Source organism: Nyctereutes procyonoides, unplaced genomic scaffold (assembly GCF_905146905.1).
Source record: "Nyctereutes procyonoides isolate TBG_1078 unplaced genomic scaffold, NYPRO_anot_genome, whole genome shotgun sequence".
NCBI lineage: Eukaryota > Metazoa > Chordata > Mammalia > Carnivora > Canidae > Nyctereutes > Nyctereutes procyonoides.
This window is the reverse complement of record NW_026575125.1, coordinates 641,084-648,176: the sequence shown is the minus strand read 5'-3', so window position 1 is coordinate 648,176 and position 7,093 is coordinate 641,084.

The following is a 7,093-nucleotide window of genomic DNA, read 5'->3' as shown; positions in this document are numbered from 1 at the left end:
GGCCGCGTCCCTTCTGTCTCTGCCTCCATCCTCACATGGCTCCTCCTCTGCGTCTGTGTCTCCTCTTCTGTCTCTTACAAGGACATCTGTTATTGGATTTAGGGCCACCTTCATCCAGGACAAATTCATCTCAAGATGCTTCACATACTCATACCTGCAAACACCCTATTTCCAAATAAGTGTCCATTCCCAGGTGCTGGGGATGAGGACCTGGGTGTATCCTCTGGGTGTATCCTCACCCTCTACACTCTCTTTGTAGGTGCAGGGGGATCCTGCTCTCTCTTTCAAGTTCCCAAGGTGACTGTCGTCAGCTGTGCACCTGGTCAGGGGACCCGAGCTGCACCCCAGAGCAGCATCAGGAAGGTGCTACTGGGGACCGTCCGGTGCTGGTCTCCTTCTGGGACCATTCCTCCTGAGGACATCAGGAATGCCTCACATCTCACTGGAAGTTCACCCGAGTTCCCAGGTTGCCAGTGTGTAAATGTGTAGACAGCCAGATTGCTACCTACGTGTGCACCATCAGCTCTGGGCCCCAAAGGGGATTGATAGCATGTGGTGATTGATTGAGGAGACGGTGATAAACCAGCGGCAACCTCTGAGATCATAGATAGAACCCTGGGAACCAGGCTCATGTTGGCCTTCACAAACACGCTTGTCCTATAAGTATGGTGGTCAAATGTCTCCTGGCTGGTGTTCCTACTCAGGAGGTCAAGGCAACCAAGAACGATGGATGGGATGTGGGGACATTGGGGTCTCTCCATCCTGCCCTTCTTCTTATCATTCGGGATTCTTTGTGTCCACATGCAGGGCTTTCACTGCTCTGAAGACCTAAGACTCCCCAGTATCCATGGCCATCTGTGTCTATATGGCCAGGGACCCGTTCCTCTGCATGCCACCTCCTCACACACCAAAATGTCTCAGGCACAAGAGACTGACGTTTCCTTTAAAGAACTGCCCCCTCCAAAACGTGCTGTTCAGACTGCGTCTCTGACGATGCCTTTTTGTAGTAACAAGGTACCTCTTGTCCCATCAGAAGCAAACAAGTTTACTGGAGTAAAGGGCCTCATGGACGGGTGGTCCCTGCAAATTTTGGTGGAGTTCCTTTAGATCACAGTGGTCTTTGAAAACACCCAGTCTGTCATGGGGTAAATGGCCATGGATTTAAGGATAATAAATCACAGCACGCCACTGTTTCTCTTTACTGAGTCATTCGTTAGAGTTGCTGCAGAAGGACGGGCTTATCTGCAGGACGCGGAGAGGATGGGTGATGAAGCTGGGCTCCCCCTTCACCCGGGGACCCTGAATCCTATAGATGAGCTAAAACAAGACATAAAACTCCTCTCTCGGCTCCCTGCACCTGGACAGGGGCCAGAGTTATCTCCCACGCTGCAGCTGGGATGGGCAAGATTTCTTTGGACGCGTTAAGACCCGTTCCATCCTGTCACTTAAAATACGTTTCCTTCATGCCTATAGTCTAAAAGAAAGCATCTCAAAACGCACGGTGCCATCTTTGGTCAAAATACAGATTAAAAGCATTTGCGAAGCATTCCGTGCTTCTGATATAATGACCCGCGCTTTCTGCGGTTTCCAAGACGGAGGCTAATTATTTAGTCAATGTGGATGTACCATAAGCGTATGCCCTTTTAGGAAAGCGTTAGCGAGGCTCTTTCTCAGATGTCTGTGAGGGTGCCTTTATTCCAACCACATCACGACTTCTAACTGTTGCTATTAGGAGGATACGTCAGGGTTTTAATGGATGGCTGAGGTTTTGTTTTTGTTTTGTTTTTTACTTAAAGAACAATGGGCATGATGTCTAGATTTCGTCTCACTTTATAACCAGATGGACAGTCAAAGGAGGGAGATGCAGGATATTCAAGAAACTTGCCCTGATCCTGGGCTCTAGAGCCAGGGATCTTGAATACAGGGGGTCCCGGACTCAGTTGCACACGCTTGTTCCCACAAGTTGTGTTTGGGGGTTTAGCGTGGAGTGTGTGTCCTGCAATAAATGGCCACCACCTTCTGACGGCACAGATGTATCTCATCACTGTCCTAGAGGGCGAAAGTCCACAATGGGTCTCATGGGGCTAAAAACAAGGTTATGAGCCAAGCTGGGCACATTTGGTGTTAGGCGAGGACCGGCGTCCTAGGTGGTTCCTAGATGGCCATCTCACCACTCTATCCTCACAAGGAGGAAGGGGCAAGGGGGCTCCTTGGGGTCTCTTTTATAGGAACACTAATCCCATAATGAGAGCTTTGCACCCATATTTTAATCACTTCCCGAAGGCCCCATGTCCTAATACCATTGTGTTAGGGTTAGGAGCTCAGCGTATTTGCGTGGACATAGGATACTCAGACCACCATGCCTCCATGGGGGACAGGACTGGTCACTGCTCCAGGGCCAGGCACATAGTAGGTGTTCGATAAGTGCTTTCTGATTGATCAAAGGAGTGGATTGCCTTCAGTTTCATCTCTGGTACTGGTATCACTTGGAAACTCCCCATAATGACACTATCCAATATGGCAGCCAATGAGCACATGTGGCTGTTTAAATGTAAATTATTACAGTTAATTAAGCATTCAGTTAGTCGGTTGGCTCACATTTCCAGTGCCCAGTAGCCATATGCAGTGTTTTAGATGTAAATTAATTACAATTAATTAAACAGAATATGCAATTCCTCAGTGTCTTTAGTCACACGTGGCTGGTGGCTTCCATACTGGACAGCGCAGAATAGAATGTTTCCATCCTCACAGAGACATCTGGGTTGAAGTGTGTCCACCAAAGAAGATATATGGAAGTCCTAGCCCCCAGGACTTGGGAATAGGACCTTATTTGGAAATAGGGCCTTTGCAGATGTAACCAGGCTGAAATGGGTCCTAAACGAATATGACTAGTGTCCTTATAAGAAGGAGAAATTCCAACAGAGACGTACACAAAGGGATGGTGATGATGTGAAGAGTCACAGTGAGAAGATGGTCCAGGGGAGATGGGGGCACAGACTGGAGTGATATGGGAACAGGCCAAAGGGTGTGTCCCAGATGGGATAAGGATGGGTGATGCAGACCAGGACAACAGGTTACACCAAATTCTGCAGCCACCACCTTCTTGGGGAGATAGCCCACACCAGAGACATTGGAAATTCAGCACCCTCTCCTCTCTGAAGGTTGATTTCCTAAAATATCTGCTTTTGAACCACTTTAGTTAATGAAGGGTCTACTTCTCTTCAACCCCTTGGCTGTACCGTGAATACCCATCGGGAAAGTACACCGAAGAGCCGCTCTAAGGTCTGGGTCTGACCTTACTGCAAACTGTGCTCACCTCTGAGAAGAACTTTTACTCAAGAGGGTTGCAAAGAACTGAGTCTGTGGAGTGGTCTTAGACTTGAAGTGTGCTCTGCAACGTGGCATCTTGCAAGTGTCCTAGAGACTGGTGTCCCAGTTTGGGGTTCAGAGAAAGGGACTGTGATGGTGGGGTTGGGTTGAGTCAGGCACACGTGCTGTCCCTGTGAATTCTGGGGGAGTAGGAGTCATGGAGGCGAGGGAGCTCCCCAGTCTACGTGGGATGAGGGTTTATCTGCATTGCATGTTCAGGAGCCACCACAGAATATGCTCCCCAAGGGCTGGGAGAACTCCCGTGGGCCTTATACAAGAGACCAGAGTCCTTGGCAAACATCGAAACATCGTGATGTAATTGTGACTAGAACCCAACTCTGCACATTTCCATTTTCCCTTCCCATTTGAATCAGGTGTGAATGATTCATTCAACACACACTCTGAATTTTTACTTACGCTCATTGAGTGTAAAATGTTAGCACACATGGATCAAAACCTATTGGTGACCACTTTGGGCATGCTGTGGAAATAGGTTGCAAGATGTGCTTCGGAGCGCCAGGTGCTGAGGAAGAAGAAAGAGATAAAAACTTACAACTTAATCGAAGTGAAATTGCTTTCTCCAAGGAAATACCAGGGGTGCTCTGGGATCCATTTAGGAAGTCACGAGACAGGGCAGCCCCGGTAGCTCAGTGGTTTGGCACTGCTTTCAGCCCAGGGCGAGATCCTGGAGTCCCGGGATTAAGTCCCACGTCAGGCTCCCTGCATGGAGCCTGCTTCTTCCTCTGCCTGTGTCTCTGCCTCTCTCTCTCCTCCTCTCTGTATCTCTCATGAATAAATAAATAAAATCTTTAAAAAAAAGGAAGTCATGAGACAGAATGGAAAGTCAACATTATTAAAGAATACACGTTAACAGATTTACCAGGTATCGGGGCAGGGGGGTGGTGGTGGGGAGGAAATGGCAAAAACTAATTCGTCTGGATTGGCAACCTCAGAATGTCTTTGGGCGATGAGACAAATGATCCTCTTCCAGTCCTTTTTTTTTTTAATTTTTAATTTATTTATGACAGTCACAGAGAGAGAGAGAGAGAGAGGCAGAGACACAGGCAGAGGGAGAAGCAGACTCCATGCTGGGAGCCCGATGTGGGATTCGATCCCGGGTCTCCAGGATCGCACCCTGGGCCAAAGACAGGCGCCAAACCACTGCGCCACCCAGGGATCCCTCCTCTTCCAGTCCTGATGGAGGCTATTTTCACCTGTGTCACATGATTCTCTGTGGCTTAACAAAAAAAAAAAAAAAAAAGAGGAAGGGAGCCCAAGTGGAATTGTTAGACTTTATGTGTTTAATGTGCTTTGAGGTTGCCATGGGATTGAATGAATGTTTCTGAATAGAATGAATAATCAGCCAATTATTGGGGGGAGATGCAAGGCATGGAAACCCACACAGCTGTCGTCCTGGTTTGCAAAGTCAGTAGCAGGAATGTGTTAGGAGTGAGCATATGAGGACAAAGGATGGGACGGGGAAGAAATTCATGCCAAGGAAGGACGTGCTTCAATGTCCAACAAGACAGGTTGCTTGTGATGTGACCCAGCTGTGAATCACATTGTAAAGGTTGAGCCCATTTGGAGCAGGAAAAATGGACAATTAGTGTCAACAATAATCCATTTTTCTCTAGAGCAAAAGGTTCTCCACTAGGGGTGATCCCCCCTCCAGAAGACGGTCCTGTCCTATGACAGCAAATTTATCAACAAGAAAAAAAAAATTAGAACATGGCCAGTTTTTTTGACGTCTTCTTCATTCTTCAACACTTTTCAACTTTCAGACACACTTTTTTTTATTATTTATTTATGATAGTCACAGAGAGAGAGAGAGAGAGGCAGAGAGACAGGCAGAGGGAGAAGCAGGCTCCATGCACCGGGAGCCCGACGTGGGATTCGATCCCGGGTCTCCAGGATCGCGCCCTGGGCCAAAGGCAGGCGCCAAACCGCTGCGCCACCCAGGAATCCCTCAGACACACTTTGAATCATCCCCCCTTGTCTTCCAAATTGTCCAGCTCAGCACACACACGTATTAAAAACACGTCATGGTATTTTATATATATTCTCATAGCAACAACAGCAAGCTCAGTTGAGGTCTACGTGTGGTCAGCACCCCGACCTCATAGAAAACCCATTTGTGGTACTGTTGATTCCAAGAACATCTTGTTTCCTGGTGAACGGATACTTAAAAATTAACAAAAACAGCAGCGAAATCCTGTCATTCCCAGACTCAATCTTTTTTTTTTTCTTTTTTCTGGAGGTTAGTGAATCTTGAGATGGCAACACAAGGGGGGCTGGTGAAAAACAAGTGGAGGTGAAGAGAGGTCAGTGACAAAATGGAAGATGATGAACCTCCTGTATAAGAGCTTCAGATGAGGGGATCCCTGGGTGGCGCAGCGGTTTGGCGCCTGCCTTTGGCCCAGGGCGTGATCCTGGAGACCCGGGATCGAATCCCACGTCGGGCTCCCGGTGCATGGAGCCCGCTTCTCCCTCTGCCTGTGTCTCTGCCCCCCTCTCTCTCTGTGACTATCATAAATAAATAAAAATTGAAAAAAAGAGCTTCAGATGGAAAAAAGAAGGTATTTCAGGCAACCTTGATATTTTCCGTGGTTAGAAGTGGGTTGATCACTAAGAGCTAATGAAAGTCTCATGGTCTTTTTCCCCTGGTCCTACATGAGGTCACCAATGCTGACCTTGGTCACTGCATGAGAGCAGATATGTGTCACCAGTTCTGTGGATTGGGGAGTGAAAGGCGGAATCATTTTGGGGGTGCTTCCTTCCTATTCCCACTTATTCTACTCCTAACACCTGGTGAATGGCATGAGCCATGCCGTAAGAGCTTGTTGATTACCGGTCCAAATGTTTTCATGTCTGCGTGTGTCGTTTCTAGATACCAATGACCTTAAAAACCCAGGAATTCACTTTTCCGGAGTTCTGGAGACCAAAAGTTTGAAATCAAGGCATCAGTAGGGTTGAGTCCTTCTAGGGAAATATGGGTTCCAGGCTTTTCTCCAGCTCCTAGTGGCTGCTGCCAATCCTTGGTGTTCTTTGGCCATATAGACGCATTGCCCCCTGCTTCTCTGCCTCTGTGGTCATGTGGTCGTCCCTCTGTGCATGTCTGTGTCCTCATTTCCTCTTCTTGTAAGGACCCCAGTCCTGTTGGATGAGGACCCACCTTAGGGACTCATCTTAACTTGATGACACCTGCAGATGTCCCATCTGCACATAAGGTCACACGTGCCTTCGACCCATTGCAGTCTGTGATACGTTGGTGACCCAAGCTCCCCTGGCAACCTCTTCACACTTGTTTGTGGGGCTTTGCACACTGTCTCCACGTCTTCTGTCTCTACAAGAGTCCATGAGACGCAGGAGCAGATTTGGAGACATGCACATTTTTATCACACTAACTCGGGCAGCCTATATCCAAGAGATGAGATGAAAAATTAAAGAGGAAGACAAGATATTCCCTACTCCCCCAACAGATGTTACCTGGTACTGTACAGACAGGTGGAGAATTCCCTATTCCCTATTCACCCCCCCTTCAGGCGTGGGCTCCAGGGGGAGGAGACAGCGGCAAAGGAAGCCACGACCTTTGCAGTGAAGTCTCCAAACATCCCCAGAGAGGGCCGGCGACACACATTGAGACGGGGCCAGTGGGTGTCTCCTTGGACCTATGTCTGTGAGTCGATTAAGCAAATGTGAGAACAAATCCTCAACGAGGACGGCT